General features: G+C 54.8%; 3 non-coding genes and 1 pseudogene across 3 annotated transcripts; all 4 read right to left on the bottom strand.

Moving 5' to 3' along the window:
- Positions 1–295: 295 nt before the first annotated feature.
- Positions 296–412, bottom strand: LOC135246391 (U5 spliceosomal RNA). The gene has a single exon (XR_010327653.1). It is a non-coding gene; the product is annotated as a U5 spliceosomal RNA (small nuclear RNA).
- Positions 413–822: 410 nt separating this feature from the next.
- Positions 823–999, bottom strand: LOC135246387 (U2 spliceosomal RNA; annotated as a pseudogene).
- Positions 1,000–6,525: 5,526 nt separating this feature from the next.
- LOC135246389 (U5 spliceosomal RNA) lies at positions 6,526–6,642 on the bottom strand. The gene has a single exon (XR_010327652.1). It is a non-coding gene; the product is annotated as a U5 spliceosomal RNA (small nuclear RNA).
- Positions 6,643–7,051: 409 nt separating this feature from the next.
- Positions 7,052–7,250, bottom strand: LOC135246388 (U2 spliceosomal RNA). Its single transcript, XR_010327651.1, has one exon. It is a non-coding gene; the product is annotated as a U2 spliceosomal RNA (small nuclear RNA).
- Between the last annotated feature and the right edge of the window lie 4,495 nt (positions 7,251–11,745).

The following is an 11,745-nucleotide window of genomic DNA, read 5'->3' as shown; positions in this document are numbered from 1 at the left end:
ACCCGGTCCCGCTCGCCATTGGTCCGGGGCCCCCTCGACGCTTCCCCCGGGACCTCTGGCCGTCACCTCAGCTCCACCCACAAAGCCCCACGTCCTCTGCCACGGTAGCTACCTACGTGCTGAAGGCTCTCTTATCGCCGTTTAATTGCACGAGCACTCGCAGAACAGCTATGTAATTGCCTAGCTAAGCAAGCAAGGAGACAGTCCACACTCTATAACACATGTACCCGACAAGTCACAAACCAGGGACACATGGCAACAAGTCATCAACAAGCTCTCTTAAGAACAGAAAAGTCGCCCCGTCCGGCGGACGGAGCATCCAAAAATAGCACAAACTCAGGAGTGTTCCTCTCCACGGAAATCTTTAGTAAAAGGCGAAAGATTTGTGCGTGATGAAGAGAAACCCGAGCACACGTGGCCTCTCGCCGTCACCAGCCGCCGTAGGCCCTCCCGGCCCGGAGCCGCAGGCCCGGAGTTGTCCCCCCGCGCGTTATCCGCGGAAGAGGGAGAGGAGACGCTATAACCGCCCGACTGGCAGAGGGCGCAAGCGAGCCACGGACCGCTGCAAACCGGCTCGCTAGCTGACTTACTTAACCAACTTCACTCACCCAGCTAGCTGACGGAGAATGACAGATAGATAGATAGATAGATAGATAGATAGATAGATAGAAAGAACGACACGCACACGATAAAACTATTTCTTTTATTTCATTTAAAAAAAAAAAAAAAACCCCACAAGGACTCAGTTGCTTGTCCAAGCAGAAGCAGAAGCAGAAGCAGAAGCAGAAGCAGAAGCAGAAGCATTTCCTTTGCACCCGAAAATAGAGGCGCACCGTTCCCGGACGTACTGCAATACCGGGTCGATGCGTGGAGCGGACGGAGCAAGCTCCTTCTCCGACTCCCAGTCTCAAAAATCCGTTTAATATGTAGTCCCCAGATAGGGGACGTATCAGATATTAAACTGATAAGAACAGATTTTTTTTTTTTTTGAAAAAATTTTATTCACTCACCATCACAACACATTACATGCACATTTTCCCTTCCAACCCACAAGTCCAAGTCCAGATCTCCCATAGCAGCCCCCCCCCCAATTGAAATCCAAAACACAAACCCCCAAAAACCCACCCAACACAAACACAAATCAGTACCTCTATACACCATCCAAACACATTCCCCACAAAACACCCCTTCCAAAGACACCTTGCCCAAAATCATAAAACACCCCCCTATATTTACCTCAAACTAAACCTTTCCACCGCTCTCTTGCGGCGTTAAACCCCCACCGCAGCACTTCCCCCTGGAAACGCCGCTCCACCTCCGCCTTCACCATCTCCACCACCCCTCTCCCTGTCCAACCTTGCCTCACTGCTCCCCTCTCTCCTCTAGCCACCCACAATTTGTGCTTCACAACACTGAGAAGCAACAGTGTTAAGAAGCCTTCCCTTCCTTTTATCCTCTCCAGACCGCTGCCGTAGAGTACCATCTCCTGGCGCAGCTCCCTCAGAACCCCATACCTACCCTTCACCCCAGCCCACACCTCCTGTGCGAACCCGCACCCCCAAAACACGTGCAGCACTGTTTCCTCCTCCCCACACCCCCACCTTGGACAGTACCTGTTCTTTGTCAATTTGTGCCGGTACAGGATATCCCGCACCGGCAACCGCCCATATGCCACCAGCCAGTTCAGGTCTTTCAGCCTGTTTTCTAGGCCTTTTTTCTGCACAGCCACCCATCCTTCCCTTCCCACCCCCACCCGCAAACCCCCCTCCGGCCTCATCTTGTCCCTCAGCACCTTATACAAGCGCCGATGGTCCGTTGCCAGCTCCCTATTCCCCCACACCTCCTTCCTCTTTGCCCATCTCACCATATACAAAAACTGTGCCGGAGCCACCTCCGCCCTTGGGACCCTATTGTCCCATTCCACCAGGGAGCGGAAGTACCCCGACACCCAGAACCGTACAAAACGCTGGAATTTGTGCACCCTCTCCCCCACGAGAGCCACGCACATGTTACAAAAAAACATAACATCAAATTTCAACGGGAAGCACGGAACATCCCTACCCCCCTCCTCCACCGCCTGATACATACTCACCCGTTGGATGTACTCATACCCCCCCCACAGGAACCGGAACACCTTCCTGGTCAAAACCCTGCGCATGCGCAGGGGCATGACAAACACCCTAGCCAAATAGGTCAGGGACGGCAAGATGTCCGCCTTCAGGGCCATAACCTTGCCACTTACGGTAAGGCGCCTCCCCGACCACAGACCTAATCTCTTCTCCACCCCTGCCAACCTCCTCCCCCAATTTCTCTCTGCATCCTCGGCCGTGTCCCCCCCGAAATCTACTCCTAATATCCTGAGCGGGCCCTCCGAAACTCCCAGCCCACCCAGGGCATCCACCCTGGCCCTCCATGTGCCAAAATATTTCATTTGGGACTTTGCCCGATTTAGTCGGGCCCCCGACCCCCTCCCAAACTCCTCAACCAACCCCAAGGCCACCTCCAGACCCCTCTCTGTCCTAAAAAACAGGGTCATGTCATCTGCATAGAGGGACACTTTAAGAGCTTCCCTACCTCCCCCTGGGATTGAGATCCCCCTAATCTCCTCCTCCCGCCTAATCGCCTCCCCCAGAGGCTCCACATATAGGGCGTACAGGAGGGGTGACAGTGGGCACCCCTGCCTGACCCCCCCCTCCTGCCTCAAAAAACCCCCCAAATACCCGTTTACCATCACCCTACTTCCCACACCGCTGTACATTAAACCTAACCACTTTAAAAAACCCCCACCAAACCCGCACCGTGCCAAAACATTAAACAAAAACCCGTGATTCACCCTGTCGAAAGCTTTTTCCATGTCCAGGCTCGCCACCACCAGAGGCAAGCCCCGATCCCCCACCCAACACAAAACATCCCGCACCAGCTGTAGATTAAAAGTCGTTGACCTCCCCTCCACTCCGCACGTCTGGTCCTCCCTCACAAGGTGAGGCATAGCCAGACCCAGTCGCGCTGCCAAAGCCCTTGCCAACAGCTTGTAATCGACGCACAGGAGGGTGATGGGCCGCCAGTTGCGGAGATCCCCCGGATCTCCCTTTTTATGCAGCAGGGTCACCACCCCCTCCCTCATTGACGGCGCTAGCTCCCCCCGCCGGAACACCTCCTGCACCACCTCTAGCAGGTCATCCCCCAGCACGTCCCAGAACTCAGCGTAGAATTCCTTCGGGAGACCATCCAACCCCGGCACCTTACCTTCCTTCATGCCTCCCAGCGCACCTCGGAGCTCCTCCTTACTAATGGGGAGCTCCAGGGCTGCCCGCACCCCCTCTGGCACCCCCTCTGCCACCATATCCAGAAAAAAGGCGCTTGCCTCACCGTCCACAAGCCGCTCTTTAAAAAGTTCCGCATAGAAGTCAGAGGCTACGGCCACCATCTCCTCTGCCTTCGTCCGTACCCTCCCGTCCCTTCCCCTCAACCCGCTCACCAACTTTTTCCCCTGTGCCACCCTCACCGTCTGGAAGAAATATGACGAGCATTTCTCGTCCACTTCCTGCCTTTGTACCCTACACTTAAAAGAGAACACCCGTGCCCGCTCCTCAAACCACCCCTTCAACTCCTCCTTCAGGTACGCCCACCGCTGATCATCAAAAACCCCCCCCTGGTTCCAATGTACATAGACAGCTTCCAGCTGCCTCTGGAGCTGCCTATATCTCCTCTCCTCCCTCCTCCTCTTCCCCCTGCAATATTCCCTTGCTAACTCCTTCACCCTTACCTTGAACCCCTCCCACCACTCTACAACTGTGGAAAAGAAGGGCTTCAGGCAGGCCCACCCTCTATACAGGGCCCGGACGCGTTCTTGGAATGCCTTTTCCTTCACAACCTGGACATTCAACCTCCAGAACCCCCTCCCGAACCTGGGCACATCCCCATCCAACCCCACAACCACCCCACAGTGATCAGAAAAAAATAAAGGTACAATATTTACAGATCTCACCTTCTGCCCCCCCCTAAAGAAAACCATATCCAGCCTGCTCCGGGCTCCCCTTGAGTTTCCCCAGGTGAAGCCTGGCTCCACCGGGTGCAATGCCCTAAACACATCCACCAACCCAAACTTTTTCACCAACCCCCTTAAAGCAGGCAGAGTAGAATCACCCCCCTCAAACGAAACATTAAAATCCCCCCCAAAAATAACACATCGGTTCGTGGACAAGATGCCATCGAAACCCGTAAACAACTCCCTTCGTCTTACTGGCAGCGTTGGCGCGTACACGTTTATTAGGCGCCACTTAACCCCCCTCCAGTCAACATCCACCACCAAAACCCTCCCCTGCACAAAGGAAAAAACCCCCACCACAACAAAGTCCCTTAATCCAAACAAAATCCCAACCCCAGAAGAGTGGGCTCCCCCCACACTCCAAAAAGAGAGCCCCAAACCCCACTCCCCTGAAAACACCCTACAATCCTCCTCGGACTTCAGGTGTACCTCCTGCAGAAAGTACACTGCGCACTTTCTAAGTGCCAAAAACTGTAACACCCCCCCCCTCTTCATCTTCCCCCCCAAACCCCGCACGTTACAGGTCATCACAGAAAAATCTGCCATCACAAAACAGTCCCCCCCGACCTCTCCCCCATCACCCCCTCCCCTAAATAGGGCAACTCGTTCTGAGAGCCCGGTGAAAAACCTCCCCCATCATAAGCAGTCTCCATCATGGGCGACGGTGGGTCCCACTCCAGGCTCTCCCCACTCCCCACACCCATAGAACATTCAGAATTTGCTGGAGAAAGATCCCCAGCCCCATTTACTTTCACCTTCTTGCTCGGCAGCAGGATATCCGAGATGTTCCCCAGTTCCAGCGGGTCCTCCTCCTCCACCGCCAGGGCCCAGTCCGTCACAAGGCCTCGCTTTTGTGCTGCCTGCCCCTGCGGAGTCCCTCCAGCCTCCACCGCCAGAGCCGTCTCCAAGCTCACCTCCGCCGCAGACCCACCGCTCACCGGTTCAGCCACCACCTCCCCCGTCACCTCCACAGGACGGCCCGACTCTGGACCCTCCACAGCCTTGCCCTCCTCCTGCACTGTGGTACGGCCTGCCAGGGCCGCCCCATCCACCTGCGCCAGCTCCTCCGCTGCAGCTGCACCCACGGTTAGCTCCTCCGCAACCTCCTTGATGCCCACATTCCGTGCCTGCTCCCCAGCCACCGGGGTCGCCGGCTCCCCAAACTGGGGAGGAACCCGGACCGGATCCGGACCGGACTTCCACCCACTTCCTCCAGCCGACTCCCCCACCGCTCCACTTTCACCACCAGGGGACTTCCTTCCTCCCTGCACCACCTCAGCAAAAGACCGGTGCCGTTCCGGGCACTTCCGGAACAGGTGATCCTTCCCTCCACACAGGTGGCAGACCTTATCATTAGTGCAGTCCCTTGCCACATGGCCCTTCTCCCCGCACACACTACAAACAATTTCGTTTGTGCAATCCTTGGCCATGTGGCCGTAACAGAAGCACTTTCGACAGTATGCAGGAAGCCCTGCATACGTGAGGTACCCTTTATCTTGCCCGATCATGAACATTGCAGGCAGGTGTTTCACTCCCCCGATTTCCGCTGAATCCCTCTGAAGCCTCACCAAGTATTGTCGCTTCCCATTCCAGATGCCAAAAGCATTTTTCAGCTTGACCTCTGTCTTCAGCACGGTACAGCGCCTCTTTAAAAAACACTCCACATCCAGAGTCGGTACAAACGGATTATACATCACAACCGTGACAATCTTCACATCAAACGAAAAAAGGGGCTCCAATAAAATCCCCGTCAGTGCCTCGTGAGGCCCCATCGCCTTAAACTTTTCAAAAACCTCCAAACACAGGCTCTCACTGTCCAAAGTAACATCAAAAAAGCCCTTGGCCTGGTAGTCTTGCAAGCAGTACATCCTTGAAATCCCCACCTGGAACAGCTCTCTGAACAAATCCACGACCACATACCTCAAATCCACGACTTGCCTGCGTGCCGATGCGACGACGACCCTCAGCGTATTTCGCCGACGCAGCCCACCAGTCGAAAATTCTGGCGCCGGGCCCTCCATCCTGCCCACCCAGCGCGTGTACACAACTATCGCTCTTTCTTCGCAATCAAAGTCCTATCACTAGATCTTAGCCAAAAGGCCGAGAAGCGATGGCCTGAAAATTGGCCACAGCTGGCCGCCGCCGCCCAGGGGGCCGGGAATCCGATCGCGGGGTCCGGCCGGACCCGGTCCCCGCTCGCCATTGGTCCGGGGCCCCCTCGACGCTTCCCCCGGGACCTCTGGCCGTCACCTCAGCTCCACCCACAAAGCCCCACGTCCTCTGCCACGGTAGCTACCTACGTGCTGAAGGCTCTTATCGCCGTTTAATTGCACGAGCACTCGCAGAACAGCTATGTAATTGCCTAGCTAAGCAAGCAAGGAGACAGTCCACACTCTATAACACATGTACCCGACAAGTCACAAACCAGGGACACATGGCAACAAGTCATCAACAAGCTCTCTTAAGAACAGAAAAGTCGCCCCGTCCGGCGGACGGAGCATCCAAAAATAGCACAAACTCAGGAGTGTTCCTCTCCACGGAAATCTTTAGTAAAAGGCGAAAGATTTGTGCGTGATGAAGAGAAACCCGAGCACACGTGGCCTCTCGCCGTCACCAGCCGCCGTAGGCCCTCCCGGCCCGGAGCCGCAGGCCCGGAGTTGTCCCCCCGCGCGTTATCCGCGGAAGAGGGAGAGGAGACGCTATAACCGCCCGACTGGCAGAGGGCGCAAGCGAGCCACGGACCGCTGCAAACCGGCTCGCTAGCTGACTTACTTAACCAACTTCACTCACCCAGCTAGCTGACGGAGAATGACAGATAGATAGATAGATAGATAGATAGATAGATAGAAAGAAAGAACGACACGCACACGATAAAACTATTTCTTTTATTTCATTTAAAAAAAAAAAAAAACCCCACAAGGACTCAGTTGCTTGTCCAAGCAGAAGCAGAAGCAGAAGCAGAAGCAGAAGCAGAAGCAGAAGCATTTCCTTTGCACCCGAAAATAGAGGCGCACCGTTCCCGGACGTACTGCAATACCGGGTCGATGCGTGGAGCGGACGGAGCAAGCTCCTTCTCCGACTCCCAGTCTCAAAAATCCGTTTAATATGTAGTCCCCAGATAGGGGACGTATCAGATATTAAACTGATAAGAACAGATTTTTTTTTTTTTTTTTTTTTTTTTTTTTTTACACTCAGACCGTATCACCTTCCTCTGATTTTCCAGCACGATCATCAACACTGAGACTTCCCTCTGTACCTCAGCCCACTTCACGCGCAGAAGGAAAATACCGCGCCTCCTCATTGTGCCACAAATCCACCCAAACATTATATACATTATATACATTATATACATTTCTATTTACAGTTTCTTATGCATGTCAGACCTGCTAGACGCACACACATCCCATTACATCCATACAGCACAAAAACAAACACAAATCCTCTCAATCCATCTCTTCACAACTAAACCCCCTCCCATGTCTTCCCCACCCAACACCTTCCCACAACCCAACATACAACCAAATCACAGCAATACAATAATCCCCAGCCTGGATTACAATAAATTTTTCCACCGCTCCCAGGCTGCATGGAAACCCCAGCGCAGCTCCTCCCACTGAAAGCGTCGCTCTACGTCCGCTCTCACCATCTGCACCAGTCCCCACCCCGTCCACCCCGACCTCGCCACCCCCCTCTCTCCCCTAGCTAGCCACAGCTTCAGCTTTATCAGGCTGAGCAAAAAAAGCAAAAGAAACTTTCCCCTCCCCTTCACTCTCCCCAGCCCCCTCCCAAAAAAAACCAAATCCTGGGTCAGACCTCCCAAACACCCATACCTCCTCCCCATCAGACCCCACACCTCCTGGGCAAACGGGCAGCTCCAAAAGACATGGCGCACCGTTTCCTCCTCCCTCTCACAGCCCTCCCTTGGACAGAACCTGTTCTTAGTGAGTTTGTGCCTGTAAAGCACGTCCCTCACCGGCAGCCTGCCATACGCCACCAGCCAGTTCAGATCCTTCAAACGGTTCTCCAGCCCCTTCGGCTGGAGAACCGCCCACACTTCTCTCCCCACTGGCACTCCCGTCCCCCCCACAGGCCGTAGCCTCTCTTTCAGCGCGCTGTATAGCCTCCTGTGCTTTACCACCAAACCCTTATCCGCACACTCCTCGTACTTCCTGGCCCAACGCCCCACCTGCACGTAGTGCGCAGGGGCCACCTCCCCCCTCGGCACCCTATTATCCCACCCCACCAAAAACCGAACCCACGACGCAAACCAAAACCGGACAAAATACTGATACTTGTGCACTTGAGGGGAAACCAAAGACACACACAAATTACTATAAAACAAAACGTCTAACTTCAACGGAAAATGTGGCACATCCTTCCCTCCCTCCTCCACGGACATGTACATCACCTCCCTCCTCACATACTCATAACCCCCCCACAAAAACTTGAACACACCCCTAACTAAATCCCTCCTCAGACGCACAGGCAACGGAAACACATACGACAAATACACTAACCCCGGCAAAATGTCGGCCTTCAACACCGTCACCTTCCCGCTCACCGTGAGCCGGCGTGTCGACCAAAGGCCCAGTTTGGTCTTCACGCCGGCCACCCGCTTCTCCCAGTTCTTAATGGCGTCCTCCCTGACGCCCCCACTAAACTCTACGCCCAGAATTTTGGCTGGCCCCTCCCTTACTTGAAGCCCACATGTATTCTCCCTCCTCCCCTTCCACCTCCCAAAGAAACTTACTGCCGACTTTGCCACATTTATGGAGGCACCCGCCCCCTTGGAAAAGTCCCCCACAACCTCCAGTGCCCTGCTCATACTCCTCTCGCCGTCCAAAAACAGTGTGACATCATCGGCATATAGGGAGATCTTTAAAACCTCTCCACCTGCCCCTGGCATTGGAATGCCTCCTATCGCCCCATCCCTCCGCACTGCCTCTGCCACTGGCTCCATGTATAAAGCAAAAAGGAGGGGTGACAAGGGGCAGCCCTGCCTTACCCCCCCCTTCTGCCATACCATCTCCCCCAGATGGCCATTCACCCCCACCCTGCTTCCTACACCCTTATACAACAAACCCAGCCACCTCAGAAACCCTGCACCAAAGCCAAAACGTGACAACACCTCAAACAAAAACCCGTGACTCACCCTATCAAACGCCTTTTCCATATCCAAATTAACCAAAACGAGCGGAATATTCCGCTCCTCCACCCAACACAAAACGTCCCTCGTGAGCTGCAGGTTCCATGCCGCCGACCTCCCCTCCACCCCACAAGTCTGGTCCTCCCCTACCAAAAACGGCATGGCCAACCTCAGCCTGCCTGCCAAAACCCGGGCGATGAGCTTGTAATCGACGCCCAAAAGCGTTATCGGGCGCCAATTTTTTAGGTCAAGCTCATCGCCCTTCTTGAACAACATGGCCACCACCCCCTCCCTCATTGAGGGAGCAAGTTCCCCCCTCCTAAAAATCTCCCCCACCACCTCCAGAAAGTCAGGCCCCACCAACTCCCAAAACTTCAAATAAAACTCTTTGGGAAGGCCGTCCTTCCCCGGGACCTTCCCCCCCTTCATCCCGCCAGCGCCTCCTCAGCTCCTCCAAACTGAAGGGCATCTCCAAAGCCGCCCTCACCCCCTCTGGCACCTTCTCCTCCACCATGCCCAAGAAATGCTCCGCCGCGTTCCTGTCCACCTCCCTCTCCCCAAACAGGTCACGATAAAAGCTGGTAGCAATTTCCAGCATCTCCTCTGTTCCCTTTAACACCTTCCCATCCCCCCCCCTCAACCCCACCATCACCCTCTTTGCCCTGACCGCCCTCACCCTCTGGAAGAAGTAAGAGGAGATGGTCTCGTCTCTCTCATACTTCTCCCCCTGGCATTTAAAAGCGAGGGCGCGCGCCTTCGCTTCACAATGCACCCTCAGCTCTGCCTTCAGCTCCTCCCACCTTTCCTCGTCGAAAGCCCCCCCGCTGTTCCACACCTCATAGAGGCTCTCTAGTTCCCTCTGCCTCTTCGCAAACTGCCTGTGCTCCCTCCTCCTTTTCCCCCGGCAGTACCCCATCACAAAACCCCTTATCCTACCTTTTGTTAATTCCCACCACTCCGCCACTGAGCCAAAAAAGGGCTTTAACTTAGCCCACCCTTTGTACGCCTCAATAAAGCGCTTCTGGAAAGCCTCCTCCTCCAGAACCTCAATATTCATACGCCAGCTCCCCCTCCCAAACGCTGGCACATCCCACTCCACTGTCACACTCACGCCACTGTGGTCGGAAAAAAAAAGAGGAACCACCCCTGCTGCAATCACCCTCTGCCCCCCCGGAACAAAAATGTAATCCAATCTGGTTTTACCTCCCCTGCTATTCCCCCAGGTAAAGCCTGGATCCTTTGGCCACATCGCCCTGAATGCATCTTTTAACGCAAAACGCCCCACCATATTCTTTAATAAGGCTGAGCTAAAATCCGGCGCTTCAAAAGAAACATTAAAATCCCCCCCCATAATAACCCACCTATTGGTGGCACACGCCGTCTCCAAACTCAAAAAAAACTCCTTCCTCCTTGAAATTAAAGCTGGGGCATAAACATTTATGAAACGCAACTTTACCCCCCTCCAATCCCCATCCACCACCAACACTCTCCCCTGAACCAAAGAAAAACATTCCACAATGTGTACATCTCTCCCTCCAAACAAAATTCCCACCCCAGAGGAATGAACTCCTCCCACACTCCAAAACGAAGGGCCCTTCCCCCACTCCACAGAAAACCTTGCACTGTCCTCTCTAGACCTCAGGTGCACCTCTTGTAAAAAACAAACCAAAAACCCCTGTAGTGACAAAAAATGAAAAACTCCCCCTCTCTTTTTGCAGTTCCCCATGCCCCGCACATTACATGTTATTACTGTAAACTTATACATCACAAACGGGAAAAAAACCGCAGCCATCTTCACAGATTATCCTCAACACCATTTCCCCTCCCTTCCCCTCCCCCTTCTTCCCCCCCCAACAAAAACGATACCTCACCTGGGGACCACTGCTTCACCGTCCCCATGTCGTACGCTGTGATGGAGATTGGAGAGGGTGGATCCCACTCCAAACTCTCCCCACTGGTGAGCTCCATGGAACCCTCTGACTCGGATGCAAAGTCGGAGGCTGTCACCCCGAGCCTCACTCTCCGTTTTGCCATCCTTTCTTCTCCGCCTTCCCATATTACCGCATCTAGCGGGTGTCTCTCCTCCACTGCCTCCGCCCAGTCCGTGCGCAGGCCCCGCTTGATTCCCCCTTCTGGTGTCATCTCCTTGTTTCCTGAGGTCCCCTCCCTGGCTCTGGTCTTCTTGGACCCTTCTTCTTCTACCCCTCCAGTAGGGACCGCCTTTGTTACCTCCATCACCTCTCCACCCGCACCTTGCGCGTGGGGGACCACCCCTGACGAGGCGAGAGGACTCCGCTCCATCCCTCTCTCCACCCCAGGGGTTGGGAGCGTCTCCCCCGGCTTCCCTAAGGTCACCTTCTCCACTGGAGTTGAGTGGACTCCCCTTGCCTTCTGCGCTCCCTCTGCCACCTGCTCTTCCTCCGCTGCTGCCGGTGGTGTTGCAGCCAAAGGAGAGACCCCTTCCCGGCCTGACTCCATGCCTGACTTTCCAGGCTCCTGGCGCTTCTCCCCCTCCTCCCCACCAGCTGGCGCCGCTTCTCCCCTTGCCGCC

Source organism: Anguilla rostrata, unplaced genomic scaffold, assembly GCF_018555375.3.
Source record: "Anguilla rostrata isolate EN2019 unplaced genomic scaffold, ASM1855537v3 scaf0248, whole genome shotgun sequence".
NCBI lineage: Eukaryota > Metazoa > Chordata > Actinopteri > Anguilliformes > Anguillidae > Anguilla > Anguilla rostrata.
The sequence above is the reverse complement of the archived record's forward strand: the minus strand, read 5'-3'. Positions and strand labels throughout refer to the sequence as shown.